This window comes from Cetorhinus maximus, chromosome 20 (genome assembly GCF_964194155.1).
Source record: "Cetorhinus maximus chromosome 20, sCetMax3.hap1.1, whole genome shotgun sequence".
Classification (NCBI taxonomy): domain Eukaryota; kingdom Metazoa; phylum Chordata; class Chondrichthyes; order Lamniformes; family Cetorhinidae; genus Cetorhinus; species Cetorhinus maximus.
Window position 1 is genome coordinate 36,439,057 of NC_135898.1, and position 25,573 is coordinate 36,464,629.

Below are 25,573 nucleotides of genomic sequence, written 5' to 3' on the forward strand. Positions count from 1 at the left end.
AATTAACCAAAGAAAATTTTCTCTGAAAATTTGAATGTTACATAATTTAAAGACACTTTTAAAAACTTGTCTTTCTGGCAGAATTTCCAAGGAAAACTATTTGGAAAATTAAAGTTACTGCCTTTCCAAAGTTTGAGAGAGAAGCTATTAGGAACATAGGAACAAGAGGAGGCCATTCAGCCCCTCAAGTCTGTTCCACCAGTCAAATAGATCATGGCTGATCTGTGTCTTAGCTCCATATTCCATTAATAGCCTTAATGATCTAACAACAATATCAGTCTAATTTTTCAATTGACATTGGGCTCGTCCCAACAGCTTTTTGGGGAGATGAGTTTGAGGTTTCTCTTACCCCTTGCATGAAGCAGTACTTACTGACATCTCTGAATGACCTGGCTCTAACTTTAAGTTATGCCTCCATATTCTGGATTCTCTGATCAGGAGGAAATGGTTTCTCTCTATGATTCCTATCATATCCTTTAATTTTATCTTCATTAAATTTACATGTACAGTATATCTGGATGTTCATATTCTGATTGTGATCAACAGTACAATATTTTTTTAGCTTTCAGTGTAATAAGGCTTGGAGTCTATTGTTTAGGACTCATAACTAAAGTGGTCAATATTATATTTCCAAACGTGATTTTGTGTCGACAGTATTCAGTAGGTAGATTGATTGACCCATCAAATGTAGCGTCTTTATTAGTGCACCATCTTCTGGCTAAACAAGGTATTTCCAATAACAGGACGCTTCTGAACTGCCTTCTCTCACTCAATCCTGACGATTTAATGCTCATTTCATAACCCAGACAGAAAATATTAGATTTTACCTTTAAACAAACAAACTTTTTTTTTTAGTAAACAAAAATGTGTAAAATGGTCAGATTTAGAAGAGCAGTCAGGTGGCAATTTATTTTCAGGGGATGTAGGTGTCGCTGGCTAGGATAGTATTTATTGCCCGCCCCTAATTGCCCTTGAGAAGGTGGTGGTGAGCTGCCTTCTTGAACCTCTGCAGTCCATGTCACCTTCTGTGGCATTTAATCCAGAGCATTGGTGTTATGTACTTAAAAGTCCTCACAATACATTGTTAATTGAGGATCCCTAAATGTAGATTAGCCTGAATATTTCCATGGGTGGTGTGATTTGGAATTTCCGTTAATGGAGTTTAGGTACTGAATTCTCTCCTTATTCCAATCTGGCATGTAGATATTTACTGTGTTAATAACTCCCTTTCCAACCCCTGTCCAGTAAGATATTTTTTTCTCCAGTGGTCAGGACAAATCGGCTGTGTTATGCAAACTCATGAACTACCACTTGGAGGAGTCTAAGCTCAATTTGGGTCCACTTGCCTTCGAATTGATCCCTGTCTCCTGCTCAGCAAGTGCTCTCACTCTGAGATGGGAGGCTCCAGTTTGGGAAGTTGAAATTTCTTCAATTTTTCAAATACACTGTGCACTGGATATTATGGGTCATTTATCCCATGCTTTGCTGTTTGTGTGAACATTGTGAGGATCCAAAATTAGCCTTAAATTGGGAACAAGCTGGGAACTTGCTTTGCGGTGGACAGGAGTAACACTGCAAACTAAGCAACGTCCTATCAGAGTCAGATCATCTCAGGTGCTTGACTTCCTCATGAACTTGCCCGCTTTCCAGAATTAAATGGAGTCATCGCACCAGTATGAATGTGTTTCATCTTACAAGGAATGGTGGAGAATGGTGCAGAACCGAAAGGTGATAGAAGCAGGTTTAAAAAAAGGATTCACATTTATATAGTGCTTTGCACAACCACCTGACTTCCCAGAAGAGTTTTGCAGTCATTGAAGTACTTTTTGAAGTGTAGTCACTGTTGTAATGTAGGAAACGTGGTCACCAATTTGTGCACAGCAAAATCCCACAAACACAAAAATATGTGATAATGACTTGTTTTTGTGGTGTTGATTGAAGAATAAGTATTGGCCAGGCCACAGGGGATAACTCCCCTGCTCTTCTTCAGATGGGATCTTTGACACTTGCCCAAGTGAACAGATGAGGCCTCGGTTCAGTACTTCAATACTGCACTGGAGTGTCAGTTTTGATTTTTGTGCTCAAGCCCTGGACATAGCAACTTTCAAAATGAAATTGGATAAGTACTTGAAAAGGTAGATTTGCAGAGCAATGGTAAAGAACAGGAGTGGGAAAGGTGGGGTGGGGGTTAGAATTATTTGGATTGCTTTTTTACTAAGAGCCAGGACAGGCACGATGAATTCAACAAGCTCCTTCTGAGCTGTACAGTTCTATATCCTGTATGTGCATGTGTGCGCGCGTGAGAGAGAGGGCACCGTGTGTTTGTGTATGTGTGCGTGAGAGAGTGGGAGAGGGCACCGTGTGTGTGTATAGCCAGTATTGAGGGGGTTACATTTTTATATCCTGAAAGTTTTATTTTCTTAAGATATTAAGTTTGATGCAAAAGTGACTTGAGTGTAATAAAAGATGTAATCTGGGGAAAAATACTTTGTGAAAATTTACATTTAGAAGTCTGCCATACCAGCCACTGGCAGGAGATAATTCTAATGATGAACCACACGCCTTGAGGTAAGATGAACAGAACTTCTGCAGTAATTAGAGTGGCTGGGTGGTGAGTATTGATTCCTCCATGTTCAGGTCATTTAACATTTTTAACAAATTTGGATGGCCACTTCTTTGAAAGGTGTAAACAAAGGAAGCTAAATAATTCATATCATGGTTCACACATTTTTAAAAACTGCACATTTGCTTTAAATATTTTCATCTTTCAGTTTATGTTCATTTTTTATATTGTATTAAAATATGTAACAGGCCTTTGACTGCATTTCCCCCTGAGTCATTGGGAATATATTTACTTTAAAACCACGATGACAAATGTATTACATTTTTGGACTGTTGCTCAAATATTTCTCTTGGACATTCTGGCAAATTGCATTCTCCTGCAATTGGGTCCTTCCTCCTTATGAGCAGGAGTGTATCTTCAGAAAAACTCAGTATTTGCTAATATAGTAAATAGAAACTCTTCTCATTGTATTTAACTTTCTGGATACTACAAGTCTCCCTGTAACCTACTAAAGTTCTGAAAGTAATAGAATAAACACATTGTTAAAACCAGAGCATAAGCTATAAAGTACAGAGGAGGATTATTAATGGTAACATACTATGATATGGCAATATATAATACAGTAGATTATAGAATATATTTAGTTCTCTTCAAATATAAAATAAAAATTAATAGATAATGATTCTTGGCTAATATTCTTACTAATATTCAACACATTCTCTGCTTTCTATTAGAAGACTGGCCTTTCTGAAATGGACAGAAGTTCTCTTATCTTGGGCAACTTAACTTGTCACTAAAACCCAACTAACCTAAGAAAACTTTAAATTTATGAAACCTTGCAATCAGAATCAGTACCAAACTTGTCGGCCGCACTGATTGAAGGAGCTGCTTTGAGACCTGGCCTTGATACAAACTCTGGCTTGTACTTGGATAAATCTGCTTCCAAAATTGCCTTCTGTATACATTTTTTAAAGACTCAGGAGACATGTTGCTCAGTTAATGGTTGCTAGATTTATTCATTATTTTTAAAGAGGCTGTAGCTGTACTTGTTGGTCCAATTTTTGCTGAAAGTAAATGACGTATGAATGACGCACATTGTCATTAATGTGCAAATTGGTCAACAGCTTGTGGCGAGGAAAACATATCTCATGAATTGCGAATTGTTGCAGGTTGGTCGATTGTTTGTGCCTCTTCACCATTAGTTTTGAGAAAGCAGCACCCTGCCCTTAACCTCCTCTGTAATTTGCATGAACTTGATGGATCTGCATATTAATTGCCAGATAAACTCACCACAGAAGTTTAGGTTTAATCTCTAACAGCTAAAGTATCCTTTTAATAATGTGATAATTGTTAATGGCTGCTGATCAACCTCTTGGCCTGAAAGTGACCAATTTAAAGTCTGGAGCCTCATTCCTTCAGATTGTGAATTGTTATTAGAGATTTTAAGAATGTTATTTTTAACTCCCATTTATTTTTCTTTTCCCTTCTGTCTGTTTTTTCTCTCTCCTAATCAATTTTTTCTTTCCCCCTCTCTTTCTCTTTCCATACCTGATTTGTCTCTAGTTTGCCCTCTTTCTCAGTCTCTGTTTATTTCTCAATCTTTTAATCTCAATGGTTAAGTAGAAACACTGTTTATCCCATTTTTCACTAAGGTCCCAGGTGCCTTGTTAACAGCTCACACTTCAGAAACTTTGTGGGTAAAGATTTTTGAGCTGAATGGTGCAGGACCAAGCCTAACGGGACACACCATTAAATGCTCTGCTGCAGGAAATTCTGTCAGTATCTTTCATTGTGCATTACTCATAGTAGATCAGGGGTTTATAAGGAATTCAGGAGAAACTTCTTTACTTAGAATGTGGAATTTGTATCAAGTGGAGTGGCTGAGGCAAGCAGCGTGGATGTATTTGAGCAGAAACTACATAAACACATGAGGAAGATAGGAATAGAAGAATGTGTTGATTGAGTGAGTTGAGGTGGATTGAGATAGGGTTGCCAACTGCGATTAAATGTATTTCTGGAAGTTTCATCACATGACTTGCTGCCATGCTCTAGCCATTAGTCAGCAAACACATCCATTTTTGTGAGGCAGTGCTTTCCTACACCAATTGGAGAGCAGAAAGACTTGATACCCAATTGGGTGATGCTTGAGTATCAACCAAACAGCCACCTTGTTTCCAATTTTCAATATTTTTATATCTGGTAAAGAGAAATATTCAAAGAAAATGACCAAACAAAACAACCTTTTTTCATGTCCAATGATTTTTCTCCAGTGTTGCACACAGCAGTGTCCTGGAGATTGATCTTCAATTCCTGGAGACTCCAGGCCAACCCTAGATTGAGAGGAGGCTTGTTGGAGCTTAAACAATGGCACAGATCAGTTGGGCTGTAAATACTATGTCATGTAATAAAGAGCAGCACCTGAGTTGGCTAAGGATTTGATGATATCTCCAAACCATGCCCGTCTTTAACACCAGTATCTTCAGGTCTTGCCTGGACTTCACAGTGTGCTTCCCATTCTTAATTAGCTCCCACCACCTCTCCCTCCTTACAGGCTTCCTCATGATTGGTCTTTAATAAGCAAATTTTTTGTCACTACACATGTTCCATTGTGAAGTGTGTTGACTAAGGCCCTGAGTAGCAGTACAAAGGGTGAATAACCCATGAGCACCATCCATCGGTCTTGCTTCCCTGTTTAGTCACATCGTCTCTTCCATTAAATTTAACACAGAGGAAAATATGCCCCACAAATCTGTCGATTCAACTTAAAAGACAGCTTTACAATGCTTTTTTATTGTTTATGTTTATTCTTTCATGGCACTTGAGTGTCGCTAGCTAGGCCACCATTTATTGCCCATCCCTAATTGCCCTTGAACTAAGTGGCTTGTTAGGCCATTTCAGAAGGCAGTTAAGAGTCAGCCATGTTGCTGTGGGTCTGGAGTCACATGTAGGCCAGGTTTCCTTCCCTAAAGGACCTTAGTGAACTAGATGGGTTTTTACAACAATTGATGATCATTGTCATGGTCACTAGCTTTATACTCCAGATTTATTAATTGAATTTAAATCCCATCCACTGCTGTGGTGGGATTTGAATCTGTGTCGCTGGACCATTAGCCTCTGGGTTACTAGTCCAGTGACTTTACCACTACATCACTGTCTCACCATGGTGTGATTTAAAGAAACAAATGATGTATTATACATCTACCTATCAGTTTATTGCTTCCAAGATTAGGAGGGCTTATTCTCAGTTTGGCATACTATCTAAAAGTAGCTCTGATGACAACCGTGTGTATGCCTGTGGATTTGGAATTGTTGGTGGCGAAGTTCAGCTACAACACTGAGGTAGTTCACATGACCATTAGTGACATGATGGAACTGCACACTCCAGTTGCTGAGTATCCTGAAGGTATGAGAGAAGCTTGAAGCACCAAATATCAGTGACTATTTATCCTGAATATTATCCAGCTGATACATGTTGTGATAGTTACAGAAAAGTAATAGCAGTGAGAACTGTTTTCAGTGCAAAATTTAGACCAAAATCTGTGGCTGAAAAGGAGTTTACTGTGTGCTACCAACATTAATGTTCATGAATAACATCATATGTGATGTGCTGCCACTTTACAGTTGAATATGTTAGGGGCAAAGCTCTATGGCAATAACCTTTTTCTGACATTGTCCATCCTCTGAATACTTCTGAGCTGAGAATGAACACATGATCAATCTACATCTATAATTAAAGGCCACTGAGTCAGTAGGCAGAGAAAATCCAGGGAATATATCATTCACTTGGTCTTCATTAGGTCTTTAGTAACATTCATATTTCAGACTTTTAAAGAAATTGGAAGTAACAGATTTTCAGTCAACACAAGTGACTTGTTGCTTGTCCATAGAAAACCAGAAGTGAAGAGCCTGTTCCAGCGCCAGTGACTACACAGTTTGCCCAGGTGCCCTCTGCTCTTAATAACCGGTGAAGAGAAGGGAATTTCCAATATCTCAAATGTAAAGGCAGCGGCAATCAGTGTGGCTGATTGACCAGAGAAGAGGAGGCTGATGGTTGAATTTATTGGGCTAAAGATGGATGGCATTTTCTGTGGAGAAAAACTGAAGGGGAAACAAACTGGTCAAGGGATACAGCAATGTGTTCATAACAATCAAGCCCTTTCTTAAATTAGCTCTTTGGGACTGGGCGAACAACAACCCCATCAGGTACCATCCCTAAAGGGGAAAATGAATGGGTGTCCATCAGTGAAGGTGGAGGAGATCCATAATCATCTTTGTCAGTTGAGGGTGATGTGCAACTGTGGTTACCAAGGGAATAGTGCTAAGAAACAGGGTGGGGCAAGGTTGAAGGGAATTCACTGCTCAGCGTCCAATTATCATGCAGTCACTTATTTCCTGCCAGCTTCCTTATAATTCATTCACAGGATTTGGGCAAGGCCAGCATTTATTACCTAAGTAAACAGTACAAACCTGAAGAAATTGCACTCTTGGTGTATAAAGTAATGATGAGACATAATTTCCCTTGAGAAGGCATGGGAGTGAGCAGCAGTGATGATTCTGGATGGGTATCAGCAAGATTTGTTCTGAGGAAAGGATAATAAATTTTGAGATAGAGACCTTGAGAACCTCATTTTAAGATTAGAGAGGAAATTAATTAAATCAAACCAGGTAAATTGATGAAGGCTTCAACTATAAGGGGGCATTAATTAAGAATAAGGAATTTAGAAGTGTAAAGAAAAGTTGAATAAAACTTTTTCATTGGTAGGGTAGCATTGTGGTATCAGTGAGAAGAAAATTCCACGAAAGGGACCTCTACAAATGGGTTCAAGATGTAGGTGCATTTCTGGAGAGACAGTGATTGAGGGACCTGGAGAGATGGCAGATAGGTGAGGTTTGTCGATTTAAACGAAAGCAGGGCGTGTTAGGCTTAATGCCTTTTTCCATTTTCTTAAAACCCTGTGGCTCTTATGTCCTCACGAGCTGGTGGCTGCACAGTCATGGTGCAGAGGAGTGTTGGCTGGAAGTGATGTGCACTTATCCTCTAATATATTTGCATACTGGGGTTCTGAGAATGAATTAATAAAAAGTTGGCAGAAGATAAGAGATGGCATTATCATTAGACATTGAGCAATGAATTCCCTTCAACCTTCACAGTCAAACATGATTATGGACCTCCTCCACATTCACCGATGGGTGCCCATTCATTTCCCCTTTCAGGGAAGGCACCTGATGGGACTGTTGTTAGCCCAATCTCAAAGGCCTAATTTAAAACAGGGTCACTTATTTGGTACACATTGCTGAATCCCTACACTAGTGTGTTTCCCCTTCAGTTTTTTTTTTGCCATCTATCATTCATTAGCCCAATAAATTCAATCATTACCCTCTATTGCCCAGACTGCTTGTTGTTATGTACACATTTGAGGTATTATTGGAAATTCCCTATTCTACACCAGTTATTAATAGCAGGAACTTCAGAAGGCCTCCTGGAGAGACTGTGTAGTCACTGGTGGTGGAGTAGGCTCTTCCCTGCTCCTCAGTTACAGTTTTCTACTGACAAGCCACTTTTCTCTCGTGTTCCTGCCCTTTCGCCTGCAGCCTGCAGCCATTCAGGGTTAGAGCAGTAATATAAAGAGTGAAAGAGTAGTGCTGTGTGTTGCGCAGAGCCTGTATATATAAAAAAAATTATCAGTGTCTCTGAGATTTGATCTAAAACTGTAAGGTTCCTCCTGCCCTCTCTGAATTGATGCAATCTATGGCAAACACTCAGCCCTAGGCCAAGTAAGGTTCGATCCCTGCTCTGCACAGTTTGGGATTGAATTGCATTGGTTTGAAAGGCATCACCCTCTGAGGGAGGATGAGTGGGGTAGTACCTCCTGGTAGCTGGGAACAGAATACATCATCATTACAGCACCAGGGATGGGTTGGTCAATGTGAGCTGATGTAGAGGGATAATTCATTAAAGGACAAAAAATGTATATATTTTTTTACTCCATTCCTTGTATATTTAATTTTTTGACAGCCTTTCCTGCAGCACAATGATAAACATGAACACGCTCAGCCGAGTGAGATGTCCATTGTGTTCAATTCAAAAATAGCACCATGGTGCCACACACCGGTTGCTGACAGGTACTGCATTGGTCAAACTGCACATGTCGGAATGAAAAAAAGCAAAATACTGCGGATGCTGGAAATAAAAAGGGAAAATGCTGTAAATACTAAACAGGTCTGACAACTTCTGCGAAGTAGAGTAATGCTTCTGATGAAAGGTCATCACCCTGAAACATTAACTCTGTTTCTCTCCTTCCATAGACCTGCTGAATATTTCCAGCATTTTCTGCTTTTATTTGTTAAATGAATATCAGAGAGAGAAAAGATAGCTGAAGTGAATTAAGATGGTTAATGAAAATAAATTGATTGAAAGCAATTAAACTCTGCAAGTCAATGCTTGACCAATTTCCAGCCAAGGCTCAATGGTAACACTCATGCCTGAGAGTCAGAAGGTCAAGGGTTCAGGCCCCAATCCATTGACACGTCCAATGCTGTACTGAAGGAGTGCTGCATTGTTGGAGGTGCTGTGTTTTGGATGAGACTCTAAACTGAGGCCCCGTAACCCCATAGTGCTATTCTGAGAAGAGCAGGGGTGTCTTGGCCAATATTTATCTTTCAGCCTGCATCTGAAAATAGATTATCTGGTCATAAAGAGAGAGGAAGTACTCAAAGGGCTGAAATCCTTGAAAGTTGATAAGTCACCAGGGCCAGGTGGATTGCTTCCGAGGCTGCTGAAGGAAGCCAGGGAGGAGATAGCAGATGCTCTGAGGATGATTTTCCAATCTTCACTAGATACAGGGGAGGTACCGGAGGACTGGAGAAATGCAAACCTAGTTCCATTGTTCAAAAAGGGATCAAAGGAAATGCCAAAAAATTATAGGCCAGTTAGTCTTACATCGGTGGTGAGCAAATTAGTAGAATCAATCCTGAGAGATAGGATTAACTGTCATGTGGAAAGGCATGGACTAGTCAGGGATGGTCAGCATGGATTTGTTAAATGAAGGTCTTGCCTCACAAATTTGATTGACTTCTTTGAGGAAGTGACAAGAAGGGTTGTTGAAGGAAGTGCAGTGGATGTTGTGTACATGGATTTTAGCAAGGCATTTGACAAGGTCCCACGTGGCAGATTGGTCAGGAAAGTAAAAGCCCATGGGATTCAGGGTAATGTGGCAAACTGGATAAAAGGTTGGCTTTGTAACAGGAAACAAAGGGTAATGGTTAATGGATGCCCTTGCGAATGGAAAGTTGTCTCAAGTGGTGTTCCACAGGGTTCGGTGTTGGGACCCTTGCTGTTTGTCTTATATATTAACGATTTGGACGTGAACGTGGGGGTCACGATTGGGAAATTTGCAGACGACACAAAGATTGGCCGAGTAGTGGATAGTGTAGAGGATAGCCATAATCTCCAAAACGATATAGATGGGTTGGTGGAGTGGGCGGTAAAGTGGCAGATGGATTTTAACATAGAGAAGTGTGAGGTCATACATTTAGGGAGGTCAAACAGTTAAAGGGATTACACAATAAATGGGAATATACTAAGATGGGTAGATGAAGTGGGAGACCTTGGCGTACAAGTACACAGGTCCCTGAAGGCAGCAGTTCAAGTAAACAAGGTTGTAAAGAAGGCATATGGAATGCTCTCCTTCCTTGGCAGAGGTATAGAATTTAAAAGTAAGGATATAATGTTGGAATTGTATAAAACACTGGTGAGGCCACAACTGGAGCATTGTGTACAGTTCTGGTCACCACATTACAGGAAGGACGAAATAGCTCTGGAGAGAGTGCAGAGGAGGTTTACAAGAATGTTGCCAGGGTTAGAAAAGTGTAGCTACGAGGAGAGATTGGATAGTTTGGGTTTATTTTCCTTAGAACAAAGAAGGCTGAGAGGTGACTTGATTGAGGTGTACAAAATTATGAGGGGAATAGATAGAGTGGACAGGTTAAAATTGTTTCCCTTGGTGGAGAATTCTAGAACCAGGGGACATAGATTCAAGATAAGTGGCAGGAAGTGTAGGGGGGGCATGAGGAAGAACTTTTTTACACAGAGGGTAGTGGGTGTCTGGAATTCGCTGCCCAAGTTGGTGGTAGAGGCAGAAACTCTAAACTCTTTTAAAAAGTACCTGGATCTGCCTTAAGTGCTGTAGGCTGCAAGGCAATAGGCCGGGTGCAGGAAGGTGGGATTAGAAAGGGCACCTGGGTGTCCTCAGGCTGGCGTGGACAAGATGGGCTGAATGGCCTCCTTCTGTGCTGTAACTTTTCTATGGTTCTATTTAATTTCACTGCTGCTTGTGAGGCCTTTCTGTGTGCAAATTGGCTGCCTAATTTCCTGCTTTACAATAGTGACTGCGCTGCAAAAGTTCTTTATTGGCTGAGCAACACCTTGAGATGGTGCAAGGCTGTAAAATGTTCTATATAAATGGAAGTTCTTTCTCTGATTTTTTTAATAAACATTCTTATTTTGGAATTGGGAGTTGGTAACTTTGTATTCCTTCTGGGGTTGTTGTAGAGAGGGAGTTCTGAGGAGGGGGCGGTAGGGGGGTGTGGTGCTTCAGAGCTTAGAAACCTATCAATAAATCTACACTTTCAGCAGTGGTATTACTTCCATTGGCTTCCCTTATAGATATGTTAAGCTAGACCGCTCCTTCAGATTTAATGAAGGATTGCATGGGTGTTAGCTATTTTTGGTGCTCATTTAATGCACTCCACTGGGTTGGCTCTCAGGTGGATGTCCCACTTTGTTGGCCAACAGCTCCATCATGAAAACATGTTGACCTATGAGAGGCCTACAACATTGGTAAGGCATCCACAAGTACATCCCACATCAGTAATGTAGTTTAATGGTCAGCATTTCAGCCTTGTGCTATTTCACAAGAAAAATCTCTCTCTTTCTCCCACTGGTTGATGGCCACAACCTTTAATCCTAATCAGTTGGAGGGCGGGACCAGAGTCTATCACAAGCAGCCAGATTCATTGTCGGGTGAGAAGAAAATTCTACTGGAACCAGTTTGTAGAGGGCAGGAATGGAGCTTGTGAGAACTTTACAGACTTTATTTTCTCCCGCTTTAAGTTCTACATGGGTTTGGGCTTCTTCCTCCCTCTAATCCAACACTGGTGGTAGACTCTTCAAGCCATCTTAAGCCCCTCTTCCCTGCTACCTGTCCCACCTTGAACAGTCCTCTCCAAACCTTTGCTTTTGACCATGCTTTTGGTCATTCTGCTTTCTGAAGTAAATGTTTGCAGTGACAAAACTGATACGTAATTCCAACTAGTTCACATTGGCAAGTTTTTTGTCATGGAGGTTGTTTTCAGATGAGTTGATGGCTTCTGAGAGCCACAGTTATACATACTTTTGTTTAACCTCTTTGGGGACAAGTATTATACGTGACGAGGTTTATTCTCTCAAATGTGAAATGCAGGTGATTTTTTTTTGCGTAAAGAGGGTGTTGCGTGGTGTGAATGTACTACACAGCTTTGTTTGAGTGTTCCTGTCACTGCACTTACACGATGACCTGAGTTTGGAAATAATCAAGTGGGGTTTGAGCGAGGGTAACTTTTACTTAATTTCAAAATATTCCACAAGATTCTCATATTTAGGATTTAGCGATAGGGCCCTGTTGTGAGATGGTCAGTTTGTGGGTCAGTTAGTGGTGTTTGGTTATGTTGTGTAACATTGATAGCTGACTTTGGATCATTTATACGTTTATAGCTGGCAGTCCCTCTGTTGCTGTCCAGTAAGCAGGACAAATTTTGTATTGGACAGTCGAGGTCCCGCACAAAATCTGGCAAATGGCATGAACAATCAGCAGGACCCTTGTGAAACTCGGACTGTGAGCTCTCAGCCTAACCAATCTGATGGCACGAAATTCAGCTTCCTGTGTCTGTCCCTGCAAACCACCCTTTACTGCACTTTAGTTACCCTGTAATAACTGCAGCTTGGAATGTTTTTTATTCTGGTACAATAAATAAAATCAATGTTGGCTAGGAATCGCTTTTGGGTGATATTAGAGGCTGCATCTTATAGCACCCATATGACCTTCCTCTGCCTGTTGTTCTAATGGAGATGTTAACACATTGGCAATGAGCCAGCCCCTTTGATTAAAAACATCAACAAAGGAACATTGTGTGAATTTGTTTAGCATTTATCTGCTGCTCATGCACACAGGTGGATCTGTATCAAAAAGATGAAGATATTTGGTTAAGACACTAGAGCACAAAGCCTAGGCTGGCACGCTCAGTGCAGCACTGAGGGAATGCTGCTGTATCTGAAAATGGGCATTAAATCAGGGTCCTGTTTGCCCTCAGGTGGGCGTAAAGGATCCCATGGGATTATTAGAACAAGGGAGTTCTTTCCAATGTCCTGGAAAATATCTACCCTTCAACCAATTATTAAAACAAATTATCTGGTCATTAGTGTTTTGCTGTGTATAAATTGAGCTTTGTTTCCCCTACATAGTAATGGTGACTACACTTCAGAAGTGTTTCATTGGCTGTTAAGTGCTTTGGGGCATCCTGAGGTCATGAGAGGCACTAAGTGTAAGTCTGTCTTCCCTAATACTTGGATGCAAACCTTTGACACACTCTGGTCTTAACCTATTGTCTCAATGATGTGGAGTCATCCATCTTGAAGAGTTAAAATTGTTTCATTACGGTAGTTAATTCCAGAATGTCCTCATCCCCATATGACAGCTCTGGGCTATCATGAGTCCAGGACACCAATAGCGAGCTAGATTTATCTAGCATATGTATAGAATACACTGTGATTATTGTTGTTGTAAATAGATTCAGTTCACAAATAATATTGTCGGGGTGAGATTCCTAATGAGATTATCTGTTTCCCTGCAAAATTGATGCCCCTACAATTACTGTTATTTTCACACTAACCCTTGGAGGAGAGTTATTAATGAATTAAAAGACAAAAGTACATTAGGCTCCTAAATAACAAGAAATGAGTGAATGAATTATCAGAAATTGAAACATTTGCTGGGATGAGAGGACAGAGGAGGGAGAGATACTTCAGTTCCTGCAGAAAACAACTCACCCATCTTCTTTGCTCCATCACTCTTTAACAATTTCTAAATTCATCACTGCTGCTAGCTACACTGGTGGGTACTTAAGATTTGTTCCTGTAGTACAAGTGATTGAATGTCAGCCATATCTGCAGCATATGATAACCTCATGTCCCACTGCACGCTCAGCCTGACTTTTGATTTTCGCTTGCATTAAGGAGAAAATTCAGATTTTCTTTGAGCTGTCGCCATTTCTAGGGGCTGCCCACGTTTACTCACTTCCCCAATCAGCCATAAATGGTTATTTGGTTGTAAGGCTTCCCAACAAATCAAGAGTAGGCGACACCTTTGAGTCTTCCATGGGCAGCTTTGCAAATCTAGACTGAGGTTCTAATGGGGGTAGGTCTGTCAGACAGATGAGACAGACCCGAGATAATCCCACACTTTCAGACACTAAAGCTTCCCATCTGATTGCCATGGGCTTTCAGATCAATGTAAATGAAACACTTGAGACCAATCAGAAAGCGCATATCTGCAACGTCATTGGTCTATGCCAAGGGAACTTCAGGTCAATAGGGAAGTACATGCTGTCATAATCACACCAGCCATTCACAATACAGAAAATATTGCAACCAAATTGCAATCAAAATGTTGGTTGGTAGATTTAATATTCATTAACCTAAATAAGGTGATGTGAATCTGATCAACATTTTTGAGTGACAGTATAAATTGAACCGTTAACTGGACCAATTCTCAGGGAGTTTCCCCTCCCTGTATTGTTCAGAAACTGCAGTGAACAACAGCTTGCTTTCATGGCAATCTATAACCCGGCCTGTTAGAAAGTGCACTATAAAATGGCCTTGCCAAATCTGTGATGACATTATAGGATGATAAATCTGCTCTCAAAATTGGCAAGCCTGAATTGGACATTTTTGAAGTTGAGGAGACTTTAATCTGAGCTGATAACTCAGAACTTTAAAGGGAACCTCCGACAACAGAATGAAATAACCACTTTTTCAAAAAATAAAGCCTCACAACAAACATTCACATCTTCATCTGCTGCAATAAATAACATCCTCTAATACAGCTGGCTGCATTCCTTTCTTTAAAGCCTGATGGTTAGTGGAACTGTGATTATGTTCAGTTTGATATACTGAAATATGTTGTCAGTGAATGTATTTATCACATGGACAAGTGACACATCCCAGACTTTGAACCATGTTGAAGACAGAATATATAATATCTTTCTGCAAAGAACCAAGTGAAGATTAGCACAGAATTTTCCCTCACTATCATAACATGTAGGAATTCTATTTATATAATATTCACTAATACTTTAAGATTTTATACCTCTCACATGGCAAGGTTAAAGAATCAAGCCAGTTAGTTTTTTTTTTAATAACATCTTCGTTTGATGGATGGTTTAGTAGTTCAGACTCGAAGCAGGTTTTATGGTTGCAGGCTAGCCTCAGTGATATCAGGCCTGACACTAACTGGTTCTGCAGCATCACCACTGGGGAAGAAACCTCCAGGCTACTCCCTCCTCCAAACTGCCTTGCAACCTGTATCTGCTGAAGGTGAACGGTGCAAAAAACTCTGTAACCTCCTTCAGTGCTACAGCTCTCGAAGATCACTGTGTTCCTCCGTCGCACATCCTGATATCCTTGGCTCCATCATTTATGCCTTCAGCTGCCTAGGCCCGAAGTGTGATGAAAGTATAATCATTTTCATAACATTTTTCTGGTTTACTGTGAAGTAGGTTTATGGGGGTAAGTATAGTTGGGTCTGTGTGTGATTTAATTACATGTTGTAGTCAAGTAGACTTCAAATTTGAAATCATCAAAAGATGCTAGGTGCTTGACATGCTAATGAGTAAACATGGATGTTGGCTTAGCATGTAAGGTGTGAAGGGAATTTGCATTTGTAGATAAATGAAGGGATATTTGGATTTCAAAGGGATCTTAGTCTGTTTACAACTAGCCAGATAAGCAAGGCTAAAGAATGTTTATTTTCCGTAAAGGTTACTGACAATATATATTGGCGACATGAAATATTATGAGGAAGACACAGTTTCAAGACATATGGAACAACAGAATTTACATATTGAAAAAAGAAAAACATATATAAAGGAGAATGAAAGTTATGTGTCAGAAGGCCATGTAAGACCTAACAGGAATGTGTGAAATAGCCTTAATGAAGCCTCCAGCCATTTATGCATCAGTCTGCTATATAACAAAACTGAAGTTGGGTAAAAGCCCTTTGGAATTCCACTGTCACATGGGTAATGTGTTAACTTGCTGGTTCCGTTTTAAATCTAAAATCTATTTTTAACAGTTGCCTTAAAGGGAGTGTAACTAGGATTCAGGATAATTAGGAATTTTAGGAGTTATAATAGCAGTAGGTAATTTGTAGTCTTATGTATGTGCTTGAAATCTTTTATCTTTTGTTACTAAACATTTTGATTTAAAATTTTTTAAATCTCTAAGGGTCTTGGTGGACCTATTACTTCTGATTTAAGTGCACACATTTCATAATAAATACAAATTGCAAAACCATTGTGATAGAGTGACCAAGTTTCCCTCGTGGATTTGGTCCACCTGCCATGTCATAAAACTAAGCTCTGGGAATCTCTTCTTAAACCTCTCCACTCATCTGCCTCTCTCCCCTTTTAAGATATTTCTTCAAATCCACCTCCATGACCAAAATTTTGATCACCTATCTTAATATTTCCTTAATAAAAACAGAAAATGCTGAAAAAACTCAGCAGGTCTGGCACCAGGCCTTCAGGTCATATTAGATTCAAAATGTTAACTCTGTTGTTCTCTGCATAGATGCTGCCAGACCTCCTGAGTTTTTCCAGCATTTGCTGTTTTTATTGCCAACTTCCAGCATCCGCAGCATTTTGTTTTTAATTTAATATTTCATTATGTGGCTTGGCGTCAAATGGTTGTCTGATACTACCCCTGTGAGTTGTTTTACAACAACAATTGATAATATCAATCTAAGTTGCTGTTGTTCCAGGATCTGCAAAATTCTGGAGTTAAGCTTTTTACATATATTTACGTAGGATTTACAGCCACATCCTAAGTGATATTTATCAGTGTTTATACTCCACACAAACCTCCTAGCACTCCTCTGTTATCATGTTTGGGTTAGATAAATTCTATTCCTTTCTCCCTCATCTGTTTACTTCACCTTAAATGCATCTTTGCTGCTCACCTCAACTACTCCTTGTTGTACAGTTAGTCCTCACTTAAAGTTGTCATTGCATTCCTGAAAATCATGGCTTTAAGTGAAATGACTTTAAGCGAGTCACATTGTCCCATTAAAACCAATATAAAAGCTGTACTTAGTTTATGTAGGACCTTCCTCACCAGAAAAATCATTAAAACATTATACCCTATGAGTTGAAATACTCTACGAGCAAGGAGCAGGAGTAGGCTATTCAGCCCCTTGAGCCTATTGCACCATTTAATAAGATCATGGTTGATCTGACAGTAACCTGAAATCTGCATCTCACCAACCCCTGATGACCTATCAACCCGTTGCTTACCAAAAATCTATCTAGTTCTACCTTAAAAATATTCAAAGCCTCTGCTTTGACCACCTTTTCAGGAAGAGAGTTCCAAAGACTCACAACCCTTTGAGTGAAAAAGTTTCACCTCATCTGTTTTAAATGGGAGACCCCTTATTTTTAAACAGTGACATTACATTGCTAACTTCCTATATTGGTAAATGCAATAACTTTTATATTTTTTAATGTATTTTATCTTAAAAAATATGGTAATTTTCTACTTGGCTCCCGCTCGTTGCTGATCCTGCTTGCCACTGAACCCCTTGCTCACCACACATCCTGCTCACTAATCCTTCTGGTCTCTGTGGACCTTTCCTATTGCCAACTCTCTGGTTTGCCGCCTCTCCCGCTACCTAACCCACCCTCTTACTGCTGACCCTATGACTTTGTGGCCTCTCCTACTCTCTTCTCCCTGACTCTCCCACATGCTGTTTCCCTCTCTGTGAGCAAGAGCACTGGAGATGACCGGCGAGATGCGGAAGGAGCAGCCTTGACTTCCAGCCGCCCGCCTCCAGTGGCCCCTCTCACTGCAAGGGTTCAGAAGAGGGAAGCAGGGAGCAGGAGCATTGGGGGGAAAAAAATTGATTATAATGACCCCAGCTCAGCACTTCTGCACCGTTGGGACCCACATTTTCACAACCCCGGAGCTCTGGCTCTGGATCGGATCTGAATCTGAGCCTTGAGTAGGCACGCTGGTTCAGGAGAGAGCAGTGGTGAGCAGGAGAGTCAGGGAGTGGGAGATTCGGCAGGACAAGGATCAATAAGAGGGTGGATGAGGGAGCGTGAGAGGTCACTCCAAAACGGAGCCAATCGGGTCACATGGTCCTGTGTCAGACCGGTGGGAAACAACTTTAAAACAAATCTCTCAAGGCTAACTGAGAATACAGACTCCAGGTGGGCCAAGTAGATCAAGTGACAGTGGGGGAATATTTAGGGGACAGTGATCGTTGTAGCATAAGGTTTAGGATGATAGTGGAAAATGACATTGGTCAATCCAGAGTAAGAATAATCAACTGGCAGACAGCGGACTTCAAAGGGACGGAGCTGGGCCGGATAGACAGGAACCAAAGATTGACGGGAAAAACAATAGCTGAACATTGGGTTACTTCCAAAGAGTAGATGGTTTGGGCACAGTCAAGGTATGTTCCCTCAAAAGGGAATGGTAGGACAAACAAATCCAGAGCTCCCTGGATGACAAAGGAGATAGAAATTAAATTAAAGAAGAGAAAGTGTGCTTACGACAGATGTCAGGTAGCAAATACAATTGAGAACCAAGCTGAATACAGAAGGTACAGAAGGTTCAGAAGGGATGTGTGAAAGCAAATACGAGAAGCAAAGAGAGATTATGAGAAAAGACTGGCAGCTAACATAAAAGGAAATCCCAAAGCATTCTATAAACACATCAATAGTAAAAGGGTGGTAAAAGGAGGAGTAGGGCAGATTAAGGACCAAAAAGGGGATTTACACATACAGGCAATAGGCATAACTGAGGTGTTAAATGAATACTTTACATCTGTCTTTACCTACGAGCCAGATGCTGCCCAGGCCATGGTGACAGAGGAGGAAACTCAGTCACTAGAAGGGTTTAAAATTGATAAGGAGAAGGTATTGGATAAGCTGTTGGTACTTAAAGGTGATGAGGCACTGGGACCAGATGAGATGCTTCAAGAATATTGAAGGAAGTGAGAGTGGAAATTGCAGAGGCACTGGCAATAATCTTTCAATATTCCCTGGATTCGGGGGAGGTGCCGGAGGACTGGAGAATTGCAAACATTACGCCCTTGTTCAAAAAGGACTGTAAAGTTCTACCCTGCAATTACAGACCAGTCAGTTTAACTTCGGTGGTGGGGAAACTTCTAGAAACAATTATTCGGAATAGAATTAATAGTCACATGGAAAAATATGGATTGATTCAGAGGCAGCATGGATTTGTTAAAGGAAAATCGTGTCTAACTAACTTGCCGGAGTTTTTTGAAGAGGTAACAGAGATGATTGTTGAGGGCAAGGCCATTGATGTGGTGTATATGGACTTCCAAAAGGCATTCGATACAGTGCCACACAACATACTTGTGAGGAAAGCTGTAGGTCATGGAATAAAAGGGACAGTAGCAAGGTGGATACAAAATTGGCTGAGGGATAGGAAATAGAGAGTAATGGTTAATAGGTATTTTTCAGGCTGGAAGAAGGTTTGTAGTGGAGTTCCCCGGGTATTGGGACCCTTGCCCTTCCTGATATATATAAATGACCTAGATCTTGGTGTGCAGGGAGATTCGATGGCCCAGCCAAAAGTCCATTCACTTTCGGCAGGACCGGATGATCCCAGCGGTAGGTGGGGCTGGAAAATCCTGTCCTTTGTGTGTAGGAGAGTTTCCTAATTTTACTCCTGAAAGGTCTGGCTCTAATTTTTAGACTATTCCCCTTTGTTCTTTCTACTTTATTTGTTTCCCTTAACTTTGGTCAAATCACCCCTTAACCTTCTAAATGCCAGGAATTACAATCCTAGTTTGTGATCTCCACTTGTAATTTAACCCTTGGAGTCCGGTATCATTCTGGTAAATCTGTGCTGCACTCCCTCCAAGACCAGGATATCAGGCCAAGTTGTGGTGCCCAGAACTGAACACAGTACTCTGGGTGCAGTCTAACTAGGGCTTTGCATATGAAGCATGACTTCTACCTGCTTGTATTCTATTGTTCTCGATGTAAAGTCCAGGAGATTTAATGGAGGTGTGCAAGATTCTGAATGTTGAAAAGCTTCCGTCACCTGAGGGTATAAAGACTAGGGGGCACCAGATTAAGGTTTTGGGAAGAGATGCAGCGGGGTATGTGGGGAAAAATTTTGTTATGCAGTGAGCGGCAGTGCCCTGGAACTCGCAGCCTACGTGAGTGGTGGAAATGGAGGTGATGATTAACTTCAAAAGGAAATTGGAGAGACACTTGAGGGAAATAGTGGGAGGGATAGAGAAGGGGAATGGAACTGACTGGATTGCTCAACAATGAGCCGGCATGGACTCGATGGGCTGAATGGCCTCCCACTGTGCCATAATGACTCTGTGACTCTATAACTCATTCCATTAGCCTTTCAGATTGTTTTCTGTATCTGTTCATGACACTTTAATAACCCATGTACTTTAACCCCTTGCTCCACCTCCCCCCTCCACAATTCTCTCGTTGCATCTTCACTGTTTCTAGCATTTCACCATTTTGTAAATACCCTGTTCTATTCTTTTTAGATATATTATAATAAATCTGCATAATCTTCAAGACCTCTATTAGGCCACTCCTCAGCCTTCTCTTTCCAGAGAAAAGAGCCCCAGCCTGTTCAAGTGGAATTATAGGGACCGAGACTAAGCTGTAAACTAAAAGGCCAAGATTGAAAGCAGTGCACAATAAATGAGCAGAATCTTGTGGGAGTTGTTCCTTATTTGTGCTTGCAGAAGTAAAATTGATTGGAAGCTATGCATCAAAGAAAAGCTTTGTGAGCCTTATTATTCAGGTTATTCTGAATTACTGACTGAAGCATTCTTAAAGGTAGTATTGAAGTGCAGAATATAAACCGCCTATCTCAGTAGAATACAGGAGGGAATTTGCGAGGGATAAGGGATTGTGAGGTGACAGAAGCAGCCTGAGTGATGTCAGTGCATCGGTGTAGGGACAGCTGTGGAGCAGAGTGCTCTGTATAGAAAGATATCGATATCATGCCTTTTGTGACCTCTGAAGTCCCAAAGCGTTCACAATGAATGAAGTACTTGGTGAAATGTTGTCACTGATCCTAATGTAGGAAATATGCCAGTTTATTTGTGCATAACAAGGTCCCACACACGTGATGATGAACTGATCAATTTTTTTCATGGTGTTGGTTAGAGGTAAACCTGGGTCAGAATGTTGGGAGGACCTCCCTTGCTGTTCTTCAAAATTACCTGCAGTGGCTTCTCTACCCTCACCATTATGTCTGGAGTTCCCCGAGCATCCGTCCTCAGCCCCTTCCTGTTTGCCATCTACTTTCTGCCCATTGGTGACATCGTCTAGAGAAAAGCATCGCCAGGTTCCACGCGCACACTAGTAACATCCAGATCTACCTCACCACCGCCTCCCTGAACGTTCCCACTGCCTCTGGTTTGTCACGCCACTTGTCTCGGAAGTGCTGTCTTTAGATGAGACGTTAAAAGATGAATATAAAAGTGCTCATTGAAGGGAAGTTCCCTTGGTGACATGGTCCACATATATTCTGTCAACTAACATCATGAAAACTGATCCTCTGGCCAGTCTTTACCTTGCTGTTTGTGGGATTTTGCTGTGCGTAAATCAGCTGTCATGCTGTCAACACTACAATGGTGACTACACCGTGAAAATACTTAGTCAGTTGCAAAATATTTCCAGACATCCTGAGGGTTTGAAAAATGAAAACTATTGATGCAAATTCCTTCTTTGATCTTGCACTTGTTTAAATGATGATGATGGAAGCCAGATTAACAAGGAGCTGGAATAGATAGGCCTCGAATATTCTCCAGATCCGGGCTGGAAGAGGGGATAACACCGTTAATACATGGGGGAGGGATAAAGTAAAATCAGAGTAACAGGGAGAGGCTTCCAGTTTAAAATACAAACTCCTATGGCCAAAACAGACAAAAGTTGAAGCAAGCGGTCACCATTTAGCCTTTAATTTTTGGAACGAACACTAGATGGTGACTTTACTGTTCCAACTTTAAAAATGAAACACAAACCGGGAGCACTGGAAACAACAGGAGCTGAGGAGTGAGCCGACCGATCAGTGCTTCGGACAGTCGCTCTCTTCCCAAGACTCTGACAGCAAGACCCAACAATGGGTCATGCGAAGTTAACGTGTGCGGCAAGTTTCACCTAGCTGCCATTTACTCTTGCCTTTCCTGAACTAACCTTTAAGGATGCACTGGGCTGGCCCAGTGACATCAGCTAAGAATAACTAAACATGCCGCCTTTTTACAACTGACAAAGGACATTGAAAGAATCTTGGCAAACTAATTAATATTACACCTAACATCCGTTACAAACGCCAGTCCCTGTGGCGCCTGTCAAGGCCTCAGACGAACTGTAGACATCATCCACTCCTTCTACAGGGCCACCCAAGCGTGGACAGGACCGCAGAGGAGAGGCAGGAGCCAGAATGACCACCTCCACAGGTTGCATCGCACCAGGGCCTGCGGGTGGTTACCAATCACTTTTCTGCCGTGAATATAGCAGGAACTTGGCAGTTTGGTGCTCCCGACGTGAAGCTTTGTACAATGGGAGCTCCTGTCAGAATTGTGGGTACAGAGGCCACGGACCATGTGGTTTTCCAGCCTTTAGAATGTAGCATTTTGAAGCGTAGTCACTGTGACATTTAATTTGTGCACAGTAAGTTTCCACAATGAATAATGTAAAAAAAAGACCAAATAATCTGTTTTTGTGATGTTAGCTGACAGAATAATTGTTGGCCCAACTATCAGGAAAACTCTGCTTTTCAAAGAGTGCCATGGACTCTTTCACATCCACCTTAGAGGGCAGATGGGGTTTTGGTTTAATGTCTCCTCCAAAAGATGGCACATCTGAGACAAGTGGCATGACAAATCAGAGGCAGCGAAGGTAGGTCTGGGGGTTGTCGGCTTGCATGTAGAACCTGACATACTTGGATGCTGTCGCTGAGAGGCAGCATGTAAATGAATAATGTGGCCCAGGGTAATCTTTGGGAAGCATTAGATCTCTGCACCTGAATTCCTGAATTACATTGCTTGTAATTTATCTGTTTTTCCAACAGCCTTTGATAAGGTTCCCCATAATAGAATAACAAATTAGGTCAGAGAATGTGGAGTCAGGGGACAAGTAGCAGAATGGATTGCTAGTTGGCTTCACAATAGAAAGCAGAGAGCTGAGGGTAGTTATTCAGAGTGGCAAAGGTGGGAAAGTGGTGTTGCACAAGAATCTGTGCTGGGGCCACAGCTGTTCACAGTTTACATTAACAATTTGGGGACTTTGGAATCAAAGACAGTTTTTAAATTTGCAGATGACACCAAATTGGGAGGATAGTCAATGCTGAAGGGCTTTAACAAGTTACAGGAGGACATTAACAAACTTTCAGAATGGGCAAATAATTGGCAAATGAAGCTCAACACAGATAAATGTGAGGTAGTATGTTTTGGTCAGAAGAATAGAGAGGTCACTAATTACTTGGAAGGTGCAGGTCTAGGCAGGGTAGAGAAACAAAAGGAAATCAGAGTACAAATACACCAGTCACTAAAAGTTGCACCACAGGTTAGCAAGATCATTAAAAAAAATGCAAACTAAGCACTAAGCTTTTTTGCGAGAGGGATAGAAATGAAAATGAGTGAAGTCATGCTAAACCTGCATTGAAATTTGGTTGGACCACATTACTGCATGCTGTTCTGGTCGGCATATTATTAAAAAGACATAGAGGCACTGGAGAGTGTGCAGAGAAGATTTACGAGCGTGATACCAGCAATATGTGGGTTTGCCTATCAGGAAAGCATCGACAGGCTGGCTCTCTTTTCTTTCCTCTTGAAAAATGAAGGCTGGGGGTGATCGAGTTGAGGTCTTTAAACTTATGGAAGGTTGTTAGAGCGGATACAGAGAATGTTTCCTCTTATGGGGAACAGCATAACTAGAGGCCATCAATATAAAATAGTCACCAAGAAATCCAATAGGGAATCAGGAAGAAACTTCTTTACCCAAAGAGTGGTGAGAATGTGGAACTCACTAGCACAGGGAGTGGTTGAAGCGAATAGTAGATAAATTTAAGGAGAAACTAGACAAGCATAGCTGGGAGAAAAGAATAGAGGGTTACAATGGTAAATTTAGATGAAGAAAGATGAGACCAGTCTCGATTGGAGCATAAACACCAGGTATGGATTGGTCGGGCCGAATGGCCTGTTTCTGTGGCATATAACCCATGTGATCCATCCTACAAAGCTGTGTGCCAGCATTAAACCATAAAATATACTTTATATACATAATACTGTGAAAGTACTTACCATCATAAATAAGCACATAGAGACTTATGGTATTCTTACCTTGGCAGCACAAACTCTGGCATTTAGATTTGTTACAAGAGCAACTGTTTTGCCCAGAGCTGTATGGACTGCGGAGATCGTAGCTGTGAAATTTTCAGTCACAGGTCAGCTTTGCAGCCAGTGCATCGCCATGTACAGATGCAGTGGTGAAGGAGGCACTTTGCAGCCATCAGTGGTTTCACAGGTTTTCTGTCCAAGCAGAGTGAGAGGCTTCCTCTTGTACTGCTGCTCATCCAGCTGTTCTGAAGCACTGATAGTCCACAGTTGCTGTTCGTCACAAAGTCCCATTTCCTGGAATTCACTGTTGCAAAACAAAGATCACCTTCTCAATTCCTGATCACAAATTACTGGGAGAGTTGGATGAGGCAAAGAAATGCCACAGCCCCTCCATGTCTCTTGCAAGTTTAGCCAGTGCCTTTCACCTCTTAACCTGTGATGGCCGACCTTATCACCTTCACTCATCAACATTTTTCACCTCACTTAGGATCATAGGAATTGACAGATGAAAAATGACAATGGTCTATCTAAGTTTGCCTTCCACCATGCTTGTGGCTGCATGATCTAATGTTAATGGGGCTGTTGACTAATCACAACAATCAATCTCTATCAGTGAGTCGATAACAGACCAAGATAACAAAAAAAAAGTTACAACAGACCCAGTCATGAAGTGAGGAAAGCCCCTGTATGGGGAGCTTTGGAAACCATAGATCCAAAATCACCTGTTCACCCGCACCCCCGAGAATGCTAAACTTACCACCTGTCATTTCTCAAATTACTCAGAGTATCCCAAAATAACATTTTCTGAATGAAATCTAGCTAATTTGCATTTGAATGAATTAACATTAATTGCTTCCACTCTCACAAGGGAGTCTATTCCATACCACTCAGTATGTCCTGTGTGTTTAAGTGAAACAGTTTCCTCTTCAATGAAAATATACCTTTTCCCCTCTCCCTTGGCAGCCAAATCTATTGAAGGTGGAGTAAAGCTCGCTATCTGGAGAGAGGCTTTAAACACTTCTCTCTCATTAACGGACAGGGCAGAAGAAACAGCTTAACATCCAATGGGCATAAGGCATAAAAAGCAAGAGTATGCCATAGGGCCCTGCAAGCCTGCTCCACCAATTAATAAGATTATCACTAATCCTCCACCTCAACGCCATTTTCCTGCTTGATCCCCATATTCCTTAGAGTCCAAAAATTTATTGATTGCAGTCTGAAATTTACTCAAAGACTGAGCGTCCACAAAACTCTAGGGCAGAGAATTCCAAAAATTCACAACTCCCTGAGTGAAGAAGTTTCTCCTCATCTCTGTCCAAAATGGTTACCTCCTTAACGTGAGACCATG

The 25,573-nt window shown here is 41.3% G+C and overlaps 1 protein-coding gene and 1 long non-coding RNA gene across 3 annotated transcripts in view; one reads left to right on the forward strand and one right to left on the reverse strand.

Moving 5' to 3' along the window:
• The window catches only part of ank3b (ankyrin 3b), an 813,000-nt gene that overhangs the window by 253,563 nt on the left and 533,864 nt on the right, over positions 1 to 25,573 (forward strand). The window lies entirely within an intron of this gene.
• LOC144695026 (uncharacterized) overlaps positions 2,611 to 25,573 on the reverse strand; it is a 60,448-nt gene continuing 37,485 nt past the window's right edge. For both annotated transcript variants that reach the window (XR_013579847.1, XR_013579848.1), the window contains 2 exons: positions 24,229 to 24,529; positions 2,611 to 3,079 (listed from right to left, as the gene is read on the reverse strand). This is a non-coding gene — a long non-coding RNA (uncharacterized LOC144695026). The remainder of the gene's footprint in view (positions 3,080 to 24,228; positions 24,530 to 25,573) is intronic.